We start from the raw sequence: 12205 nt of genomic DNA on the forward strand, positions 1-12205 counted from the left end.
GTCACAGATTTCAAGAGGTCAGGCACGCTCATGCATTTACCACTTTTCCAGGCAAGAATATTATTATTATTATTTTTAAACGTGAAAAACCTGTCTGGGCTGGTTGGTTGTTTTCTGACAAATAAAAATTAAATATTTTTTATTCTTTTTTTTTTTAAATTCTTTTTGTGCCCAAAGGTAAACTTCCTTCAGACTTTCTAGGAGAAACATAGCTACGACTGCCAGAACAATCAATCATGCAAATCCCGGCATTTGAAGTCTCAGTTTTTAGTTATTTTCGGTGTTTGTACAGCACAGATGTTTGGCACAGTGTGATCCAACTCAATCTGCATTCATTATTGACACATTCATTCCAAAATACCTTTTGTTGATGACACCTGGATTTTGGAAATAAAATCTGTGAACATTGTGATCTGAAATATGACAGCATTGATTTTCAAGGCATGTTGCCATGGTGACACTTCTACAATACTGCTCTGGGGTAAAAGTTTTGCAGTTTTTTTTTTTTTTTTTTTTTTGGGATATCGTATATACAAAGACCTTGTGTAGATTGAAACACTTAGTGCCAATGGGTTACGTGCTTATTACTACTCTCGTGCTTTCTTGTGTATTTTGAGAACTGATGGACTAAAGATTTTTTTTGTCTCACCCTATTTGCCCATAGATGGCAGTATGGGGTTGTGACTCTGAGTTCCAGATATTACTGTATGTTTGCACTGGAATGGAAATTTCCAGTTAAAAAATGATGGCTTCAGAATATACATTGAGATAATATCCTACTTCATCCAGAAATGTATACTGCGAGATCTGCAATGGCTGAAGTGTAATATCCTTGGTAATGCTGATAGCACGTGTTACGCACATTCATATTATGGAAGGAGCTAGCATCAGTTTGAAGTCGCTGGCATCGCAGGTAAGGTTTCATAAGCATAGAGAGATTTTGAGAAGTTTCTGAAAATTTTTACAGAACATATGTAATTCTATACACAAAAAACTGCATTACATTACCTCCCATTTAAAAGCTTGTGCAATTGTTCCAACGTTTCCTCACCTCTGTGGAGATTCACATTCTCCTTAAGATTTAACTAGGAGCTTGACAGGTTCTCAAATTGCCGCAGAGGTAGACATCAACATGGAGTGTTGTTTAATATTTATATTGTAATCCACAGGACATTCTTACCTGCTATTGCAAAGCAGAAGCAGTTTACCTGCTGTGTATGACCAGCTTAATGCGAATTTTAGCTTTTCCTAAAGTTTTGCGCATTTTTTTCAAGGGTCATACATATTAATAAGGCTGAAATTTACAAAACTGGCGCACATCCCAGGGGAACAAAATTGATAAAAGCATTACACCTGAATACATATTTATGTGCCTGGTAAGTATCTTCATTGCAGAGGTCAGAGAGAAAAAAAATTAAGCGAGAAGAAAAAGCTGATGGATTTTTTGACGTAATGTGGATACAAACCATGCTAGCCTTTGTCCTCCTTTTAATGAAGTGGCTTGAGTTCTTCTTCAAGGAAAAATAAAATTCTATTGAAATGCGCTGCCCATATCCAATAGGCAGAATTGAATACGTCTGCCGTCTCTGTCGAATTATTCCTGCGACATCTGTCAGTAAGTGAGGAGAAAAGGCCTTGGGGGTACATTTGTGTAGATTTAATGTGGCTGTGAGCTGGAAGGAGGGAAGAGCTGTTTCCATTTAACAATGCGCATAATGATCCTGTATGCTTTAGCATTTGCAGTCAGGACATTAACGCAGATGAAGACAATACCGTTTCCCATTTGCTTGTCAGTGAGATTATGAAGAGAGAGAGAGAGAGAGATGTAAACACGTGCTGTAATGAAGATTTAATACCAGGTCTTAATCTAACACTCCTGGTCTTTATGCAGATGAACAGCGAAGAAAAACATGCTACCTTATCTGCCCCGTGTACAGTCAATAAATCCTCTGTGTCATTGTTAGGCCTTTAAAAAAAATTGGTCATTTAAAATAATAAACTGGTCATTTGAAATAATGTTATTTGAACATTTCGGGGTAATGGCCAGCTTTGCCTCTGTATTGGATTATGCTGTCTGGCCTCGCTAGCCTGGCGTGCTGTTTGTACACAGGTGTCAGGTTTTTAGCAGCTGTTGATCATTTGTCATTAGAGTTTTTGTCATTTGCACGGGCTGATGTAAGCAGACAGTTGCGTTGATGCATCATTTTTTTAAATTGAGGATCTGTGCTGAACCAGCACAGAACTGGTGCTTGTGGGGGAAGGAAAAAAGTGAATGGTTTAAATGTCAATGGGACTTGATCACAGATGGAACAATAAGTTCTTGAAGTGCGAAGTGTCCAAAAAAACACAGAAAAAAAGTGCTATAATATCCGTCATTTGTAACTTTAGATTTTATACCATTGATATTCTGTTTCTTCAGTGTTCACAGTAAGTGCAGCACTGACCCAAAAAAGTTTTATATTACATGGTTGCGTTAACCTAATCATCCTTGTCAGCTAAGAGACTCAGTGATAGGTATAAAGATCAATGAATATACACTGTGCCTGCTCATATATGAAAACAGTTTCGGTGCAGTATATGAGTACTTTGCATCCCAGTGGAGCTTTCTTGCAAAATAAAGCTGAATAGACAAAAAAACGAAGAGGGAAAAAAGAGAGATTTGGTTCAGGATACTCCCGTGTTGAACAGGAAAGTAATTGATATCATTCATAATAGTTTTGTTATTTCCCATACAGTGAAACAGGGCATATTTGTAACTGCCAGAGCAGAAGTGGAAAAATATTTAGAGGTTAAAGTTTTTTTCTGTACAGTCTGGACATAGATTGTATAGATAAAGAACAGATAGTTAATCACAACAAGCATGTATATGTGAACCATAACTGTGGCATAGCCTACCGATAATTAATTAATTCATGCATTCATTCATTTACTCATCAATTCTTTTCAGGTCATAAGCTAATATTTTTACTGTCAGAAGATGTATATGTGAACTATACCATGATGCAGCAATAATGAATTCACTCATGCATGCAGTCATTTTCTCATTAATTCTTTTGTGGTTCAAAAGGTAACACTTTTACTGTTAGAGGATGTTCGCTAGCAGCTATGATGAAGACTGTTGTGTCCTCTATTTGCAATAGATGTGTATGTATTTTTAACCTAAAAACTAATTAAAACTACACAGAGAGTTAGATAGCATGCTAAGCTGGATGCTATACAAATACCTTATGAATATGAATCTATGTTGACACTTTCAATGGGTCATTGCCTTGTACAAGTACAGCTTGTAATAGAACAACAAACTTTTAAATAAAAATATTTCACAGAATGGACACCGTTGATTTGGACCATTTATTGTTAAAGTTTCCAGCCAGATGCCCTGAATTAATGCAGTGATTAAGCCAGAAACGTTTAAAAAATAGGAGAAATTGAGACAGATTAGCTTGTCATATTTCTTCCACCTCTTCTTATGGGAGAGTAAGTGCAGCTTTGTACTAAGCAGTGGAAAGAGCAGACACACATTGGCCTCTGGCAGATGCCTGGCTTTGCTTGTAATGAATTAGTAATGTTACCGCTCACAGCACAACCTAGCTTGCCATTTCCTAGCTATCTGCGAAACCTTTCCTTGATAAATGTTCAAGCCTACTTTTTCCACTTAAAACTTTTGCACACCAACGTTAGACTCATTTAGCTAAAATATTCATTGTGTCACCCTGAAGAAAGACCGTATAATTGTATGATGAAAACAACGGGCCGCTCAGTCCAGACAGACTCAGGGTTATTTATCCACTTTCTGAAGCGCTTTCCGCTCTGCGCCCTGCAGGAGGAGTCTGAAGGGTTTCCTTCTTCACTTCCTGTGACCTGTTGTGCTCAGATCTTTGCATACGTTGATCATAAGATAAGATATAAGATATCAGAGCAAAACACTGGTGGCCGCACACTGTGTCCTGGGTGTTCTAGGCTCACCCAAGTTTTGGATTGGTACACCAATAAATCGGGGGTTCCCCCTCCGATCCGTGATCTTAATTTCACACCCACCTCCACCCCCATCCCCGGTCTGGGATGGCAATTCCCCACAGGTTCACCCACAAATACAGCCAGGATGAGACCTCTGGAGTCACTACTAGAACAAAATACCACCAACAAATAGTCGACCAATGCTTTCTTCTGGTTACAAAATGCAACCTTAAAAAAATAATTTGGTTAATATTGTAAATCTCTTTTATGAATTTTAAATGCTTTCCTCATAGCCTTTTTATTTCATACCTGGGCCAGTTTATTTGCCTTTGTACTTTTTTTTAGAGAGAGCTTCTATACCTTTCTTACAGGGTGGTGCCCAGAAATTTTAACAATGCTCCAAACTTGGTTCTCCAATTTATAACATAAGTCTAGCCTCTGATTTATATTGAATATGTGACCATATATCCCAGCCCATTGTTGGCGTGTTAAAAGATCAATAGCTTGTTAATTAGCTGACTACCCAGCTATATTACTTGCAAGTGATTAGGGAACTTGATATTGACAAGCAGGGATGTCGATGTGGATAGCCCACCACATTACTACCTAACGGCTCAGCTAAATTGCAATATGGTACAGGAGCCCAGGGATATGATCGGTGATGATAAATTGTACTTACCCCTCATGATCTCAAAAATACTGCACAGCGAGCAGTGGATACACTCACCTCAACCACAACCAATGTGTAACCGTTACCTGGGCGATGTACAATAGCCATTTTACACCATGAAGTTCACCACAGTTGAGATGAGGTGTATTCATACAGTAATTAGGTGGCCAGTTTTGAACAGCCAGGTATGAAGGATCACATCCATTTTGCAATATGCAGATGCATCGGTGCAGTTTTAGATAAACTAATTACACATTACAAATAATATGTAATATCACATAAATATTACATACATAAATACATATTCACATTCAGTATTATTGAATGAAACACAAATATTTTCCTTTCTTTGACAGAAGGGCGAGGAATTACTTTTATGCTTCACTCATTTATAAAGTTACATGATATTGATGGCTAGGTTTTTGAGCGTCAGGCATTTTAACATGTTGTTTTAACAGAGACTAATGCTCACTGTGTGTGTTAGATGTCATATTCGAAGGAGCCCGAATGACGCTACCCATCAGGTCCTGATAAAAAATTAAACAGCAATTTGAGGGCTTCATTCTGCATATGTCAGGGGGCTAGATTTCAGTTAATCAGTTGAGAATCTTGCGCCTGATTCATTTTTCAGCCAATGTCATTCGCTTTGGAGAAAGGAGTTCTGAAAGCATTTTGCCCTGCAAAATATTGTTATGAAGCCGGACCTCTGTGTGATATTTTGAGTGGTTACAGTAACAAAGACTCTCTCTAATGGTACTCTTTCTGATCTTCGGCATTTACAACAGCTAAGATCAAATTAATTGTTGCTGTGACCAATATTGATTAAAACCATTTGTGATTTTCATATTTGCTATTAAAAAAACTCCAGCCATTAAATAATACAACATCTTACTCAGAGGAGAGTGCTTTATGTAACGTGAATCATAGGCTAAAAGGCTTTTAGACTTAGGTACATCAATTTATAGCATATAAGTGCAGATTAATTTATTATTCATTAAAAACTCTCCCCGAGGCAGTTACAAATTTGGCCTGATGGTCGAGGCATGTTGTGGCATAAAAAGACTTCCTGTCTGCTGCCATCTTGGAATTTTTCACAGTGGGAAAAGCAACATGTGTATGGTAATGGTTAATACACTATATGGCCAAAAGTATGCAGGCACCTGACATGCAACATCTCATCCAAAATTATTGGTACACCCTTTGCTGCCATAACAAGAGTTTCTGGGAAGGTTTTAGACTAGATGTTGGAGCATTGTTGCAGGGATTTTCTTCCATTCAGCCAGAAGTGCATTAGTGAGGTCGGGGCACTGATTGAGCGATTAGGCCTGGCTCGCAGTTGGCTTTCCAGCTGATCCCAAAGGTGTTGGATGAGGTTAAGGTCAGGGCTCTATTCGAAAACCATGGTTTGAAAAAAAATGTCTTGTTAATCAACATATTGATAAAGGACTGCTCTTGTCTGTATTGAAAAGTGTGGTATATATTGAATTGATATCCACAACCCCCATTTGATCCAGTGCTCTGTTAGTCAACATGTTATACAATGCATGTTACATGCATTATCCTATTAAGTGCCCTCAAAATGCAGCTTTGCAATCTATAATTCTGTTACATGGCAGAAAAAAAATGAATAATGAAATGCAGTGTCAGGAAAATATTGGCTACATTTCTTTTTTTTTTTTGCTGCGTTTTTTGGGTACAAAAATCTCATTTCATGCACAAAACTAAGCTGAGTGCTAATGCTAGAGCACCCTGTGAGACTCGTGCTGTGAGGCTTTTCCCTGTTTCCCAGTGTTCACAGTAAATTTATGAGCGTTTGCAGCCTCTGCTGATGTGGAATCTGTTTACAGAGTCACCACTTACCGGCAGAACCTGTGTACTCTGAACCTGAGATGGCACTGTGGCACCAAATGCATTGCTCGTTAAAAAGCCGAGTTTTGTGTGTGTTCACCTATTTTTAAAAAAAGAAAGAAAAAAAAAACTAATGCTATTTTGTTGCCAGTGCTCAATTACCAAGGCTTGGCTGCGGCAATTTTCATTTTCTCCTCAAACTGCATATTTAACGTGTCTTTGATGCCATCAGAGGTTGTCACTGTTAAGCTAAAAACACAATGGAAACTGAATGTTGCTGAACACACCGCCCAATTTTAACTGTTCAAATATTACCTAGCACTGATACTGCGATTAACTTTTTGCTGACCGAGGTATAGTTATGAGAGACTGCTGGATATCTGCTCAGTACTTTACATTTCACATCATGCCAAAGATAAAAACTTCAGACAAAGCTTGGATAATCCCATCCCCACCCCCCCTCCCCCCAGCTATTATTTATAGCTTTTCAGGCAAAGAAAAAATTTTGTTATTTTTTTACTCCCCTTGACCTCTCGGCTAGTCCAGAAGGCACACAGCTGAGAGCCGCTCCAATCAACTGGAGTGATCTCATTTTCACAGCGATACGCCGGTTTATTTCTACTGTTTTAGCACCTTTTCTGTATCGCTCGCTCATTTGTTTAAATCATTCTGTGATTATGTGAGTATGCGTCTGTCATCTCTGCACCTTCCTGGGGAGGCCAGGCTCACACTTTGAAAACTCTCTGATTTACAGGAAATATAACCATTTTGAAAACATTTTTCTGCTACTGCTGACAGAACAAGCATTGACCATTTAAACCAAATTAAAACTGGACTAGCTGAACTGGACTTTTTCCACTTCAGTAGGTTTTTGTGTTAGCTTCAGATACTTAACCGCTGAATTCAACTTCTTGATCAAACCCTTTTGGTTTCCCACCATGAGCCTGCAAATGTTTTTGGTACAGATGTGGAAAACCATCTGGATTTCAGGCTTGGAAAGCCTGAAGCTGAGTCACTCTCATCTAAACTGCACCTTGGAATGACTTATTTGTGGAATTGCTTGTAAATGAATGATTAAAGGGTGATGATGAATTGGCCATATGTCGTACTGACTATAGGGCCAGAGATGTGGGTGAGTGCATCTGTACAGAACCAATATGTGATAAAAAAATAAATAAATAAACAACGACTAACCAAGGGTCCCATCTGGCTTGTCAGACACGTCAGGAATTAATATTTTATTCTGATAAAACGGCCGTTAAAAGTGTATCAAGCACTTACATGATACATTTAAATGGACAAGGAATATGGAATGAGGAAGTTCACACGTACATATGACAGCAGATTCTCACACTGAACCATGTGCCGTGTACTGAAAAAAACCTGCTTAATGCACTGGACACACACACACACACACACATATGTGTGTGTGTGTGGGTAGGAGGGGGGCAGTGGCACAGCTGGTGCTGTTGGTTGACTGCTCACATCGACCGTCACATATCAATTTACAGAGCGTTAAAAAACTGCATAATGAAATTAACCATTTTAGAAAACTCAAAACCATATATAAGAGATCCAACGCACATCACTGTCAAATCCAGAAAATTGCAGCACAACACTCTCGGCTGACAACACCACAGTTATTATTGTTTTTATTTTTTTTTAGCATTTCCATTAATCTGATTAAATCTCAAACCAACAGACTATTAAATATTATTAGTATACCTCTACTATATATATATATTTTTTTTTTCAATAATTAAGCCCCATCAGAAGATTTTGGTGACTGTCTTCAAATAATATATAACTGTATTGCACTGGGCAACTCACTTTGAACCATGAGAGAATTAAAGATGCTGTGTTCCTGACTTGGATAAGAATACCACTTTGAATACCAAATTGGGTTCTAAGAACAGGGTCACCTACTGTTCTCCTTGGGGTCCATTTGTGTCAATAAGCTTGATAACTATAAAAGTTAGAATGACTTCATGAAGAAAAAGATTGTACCATTCCCAAATTACACTTGTGAATATGCACGCTTTAATGAAGTTACAAAGTTGATCATTTTGAAAGTTGGCCGAAGCAGTATTTCATAAAGAGTAGGTAAAGTTTTTACGACATTAAAATGTCAAACGAACTGCCAAATTCACAAACTGTGTCAGTTCATTTGCAGGATAAATTCTACACCATTAGTTATGGAAAAAGTATTCAAGAAATGTTAGGTTTTATTCCAAAAGAAAACACAAAAACAGATGCCTGTAACTGACATAGAGGAAATGTCCAATGGGGATATTCGTCTGATGGAAAAAAAATTTTATCAAAAAAATATGGGTAGTAAAATATTACTTGTCAAATACATGACAGTAATCTAGGTGTACAAAAAACAAGCTCTTATTTGTTTTTATTTTAATACCACAATAAAGATGAATCACAATTTTGTGTGACGACCACTGATTTGCACATTTCTAATTTAACAAACCCTTCTAACCTGTTAAATTTCCACTAGACTGTCAGTTTACACCAATCCATATAACCCCAGACAAGTGATTCTGCCACTGCTCACACTGACTAGACTCAACGGGTAATTTTATGCACATAAAGCAATTGCATTTGCAACTGCACTGATTTTCCTACATACTCCCAAGATATTCCGTCTCTTCGGTCTCTTATTTCTGTCTGAATTAATTAGATTGTACAGCTATTTTCAGCAGCCAGGTATTAAATAAGGGGATTAAACTGCAACCCATTTTACCCGCTTGCTGTAGGTGCGTTTTACAATATTGTGTCACAATTTTACACCAAAATCTGATATTTTAAATTTTTATGGCGAAGTATGCAAAGAGATGCTGTGATTCAAGGGCAGCACTGGGTTGCACTGTTGCTTCACAGCAAGAAGGTCCTGGGTTCGATTCCTGGCCTGGGCCTTTCTGTGTGGAGTTTGCATGTTCTCACCGTGTTCGTGTGGGTTTCCTCCGGGTACTCCGGTTTCCTCCCACAATCCAAAGACATGCATGTAGGCTAATTGGTGGCTTCATACCTATGAGTGGGTGAGTGAATGATGAGGGAGTGTGTGCCCTGTGATAGACTGGCGACCTGTCCAGGGTGTATTCCTGCCTCTCCCCCAGTGCATGCTGGGATAGGCTCTAGGACCCCAAGCAACCCTGACCAATAATAAGTGGGTACAGATAATGGGTGGATGAACTGATGTTGTGATTCATAATATGTTATACACCTCCAAAATTATTATAACCCATGACTGACACTCAATTCAAGCCATAACACTTTATTACAACTGGCAGCTATGGTCAGAGGAGGCTAAAATAAAGCCTTTTGGCCAGGCATACCAGTGTTGGGCTTGGCATCAAAAGAGAGAAACTCACAAAAAAGCATCATACCGAATGTGAAATATGTTGGTGGATCTGTGATTTTATGAGGTTCTTTCACATCTGTGGGCTCTGATTTGCTAATGGTATCGATGGAATCATGAACTCCAGGAAGGACCAAGACATTTTTAGTCAAAAACCACATTGGCCACTGTAAATTATAAAATAGCAGACAACCTGTATTTCATAGATCCCTTTAAATGAACTTTCATATTCTGCAAACAAATTAACAAGTGAATAAAACAGATGAATATTATTTAGTTATAATGCTAATCCACCAGGTGCGTCCAATCTAAATGCCTCTCCAGATTGCAGTGTAGACTTCTGAAGCAGTCTTCCCAGACACATGCCATTTCAGATAGTAAGAATATGTGGACTATTAGCCTTATTAGCCTGTCCCAGCTGAAATAATTACAGCATAATGCAAAGCATACGCCCTCGCTCTCTACACGACGTATTTGATCCGAAACCTTTAAAAGTCACATCTTCAATTGCAGTCATTATCACAGCAGGTGCGTTTCGCATTCGTCTCAGCAAGCTACAGGTTTTTCTGAGCCGCCTCATTATGACAAGCATCAGACTTTCGCAATTTACGTTGTTAAAATCTTCACATGACCCGGTGTATTTTTATCAAGTGACGAAGAAATTATCCACCCACACGTAATTGCAAACATTTTTCATTCTGCCTTCACGACATCCGGTATCAGCCTATATTGCATTTAAACTTTTCTATTCCACCTAGTCTTTTTTCATACCGGTTTTCTGTCAATCTTATGAGGCCCTTCATCTGGCTTGACTGAGCTGTCACCTGTAAAAGTTATTGGCAATCTTTTGTTTTCATTGGGGTGTTGAAATAGGTGTGTTATTGGCGTCACTGTGCAGTATTAACGCCTCTGTAAGCTCAAAGAACTACTCTTTTTTTCCATAATTTAAAAAAATAACAGACACTGTATTGCCTTTTCTTAGTATGATCTTTATAGTGGTGACATTTTACTTTATTTTTTTTCTGCCTTTTGACATTAGCCACAAGAGATGCATAATTCTTTTTCTCAGATGAGCAAAAAAGTAAGATCTGTAGCCTTAAATAAGTGAAATAGACTTTTGAAAAGACACAGGGTGTTGCTGCAAAAGTGCATGCGTGCTCAGTCAACCTGCCCTGTATAAATGAAGGTTAATAATAATAATCCCCTCCTCATATGATAGCTGCCCTGTCTTTCCTAGCATGTTGACTTCACTCAGACCTGTCAACCTACCCTGTATAAATAACGGTTAATAATAATAATAATAATAATAATCCCTTTCTTCTCATGTGATAGCTGCCCTGTCTCTCACAGGATGTTGACTTATCACAGACTTCATTGAGGAGGTGATTAATAAAGGAAACAGCTCTCCAGAATAAAAGGAGGCCCCTCTGATCACACTGGATTTATTGTATTTCGGAGATGAGGGCTGAGGGTGGTCTGATGAATTTGGCAGTGTGTCCCATCAATTGTTCAACTCGCCATTTTAAAAATAAATTTTCCCATTCTGTTGAGGATAAAAATAAACCTGATAGAGCAAACTAAATGCATGGTTCTTTCAAAGCACAATTCGCACAAATACTGAATGGTAATGTCTGCCTAATGCCCATTAATCACTGTGATATTTACCTGCAGACACACTTCAGCAGGAGAAATTATTACTTAAATTTAATTATGATCCTATTTGCTCAGAGAGCCTGTTATCGAGGGAAGCTATGCATACTAAACATATCCATTGAACACAGAGGGGGGAAAAAACACCTGAAGTAATGTTTGCAAGAATGAAACCCAGTCATGGCAATTCATTGACCCAATCTTTAAAATAAAATGGGGATCATATCACATATCCAGGTTCACCACTCACACTAAACGGACATTATAATGCCCCTACTGTAATTATTTGTCCGTTCTGCCGGTAATACATCATGGCCTTGTTGTTTACGGCCCAAGGTCGGCTTCCGGCTTTGGGCAACTGAACCGGTTGATGGATTAGTAATTTGTATGGTTCTCGACCGCGCGAGACAGTGACAAATTTTCAACTTTGAAAATTAGGAGGGACTCTTCTCTCTCTCTCTGAACTGCTGCCAGACATGCGGTAAAACACTCTCCACGGGCTCGGGAAAAAAACGGGTTTGGCCTTTTGCGTCGCGGCCGATAACTTACAAACTTACACTCTCGCCATTGGGTAACTTGCGGTGGCATTTATTGTGTTTTTTGCGAAACGGTTTCTAATGATTCAAATGGGACGTGCTGCTGTAAACCGGGCCCTCGCCAGATTTCAACGCAACGAGGATGTGGGCAGTCGGAATAATTACGCGACGGCCGCG

The sequence above is a fragment of the Anguilla rostrata genome, chromosome 10 (assembly GCF_018555375.3).
Source record: "Anguilla rostrata isolate EN2019 chromosome 10, ASM1855537v3, whole genome shotgun sequence".
Taxonomy (NCBI): domain Eukaryota; kingdom Metazoa; phylum Chordata; class Actinopteri; order Anguilliformes; family Anguillidae; genus Anguilla; species Anguilla rostrata.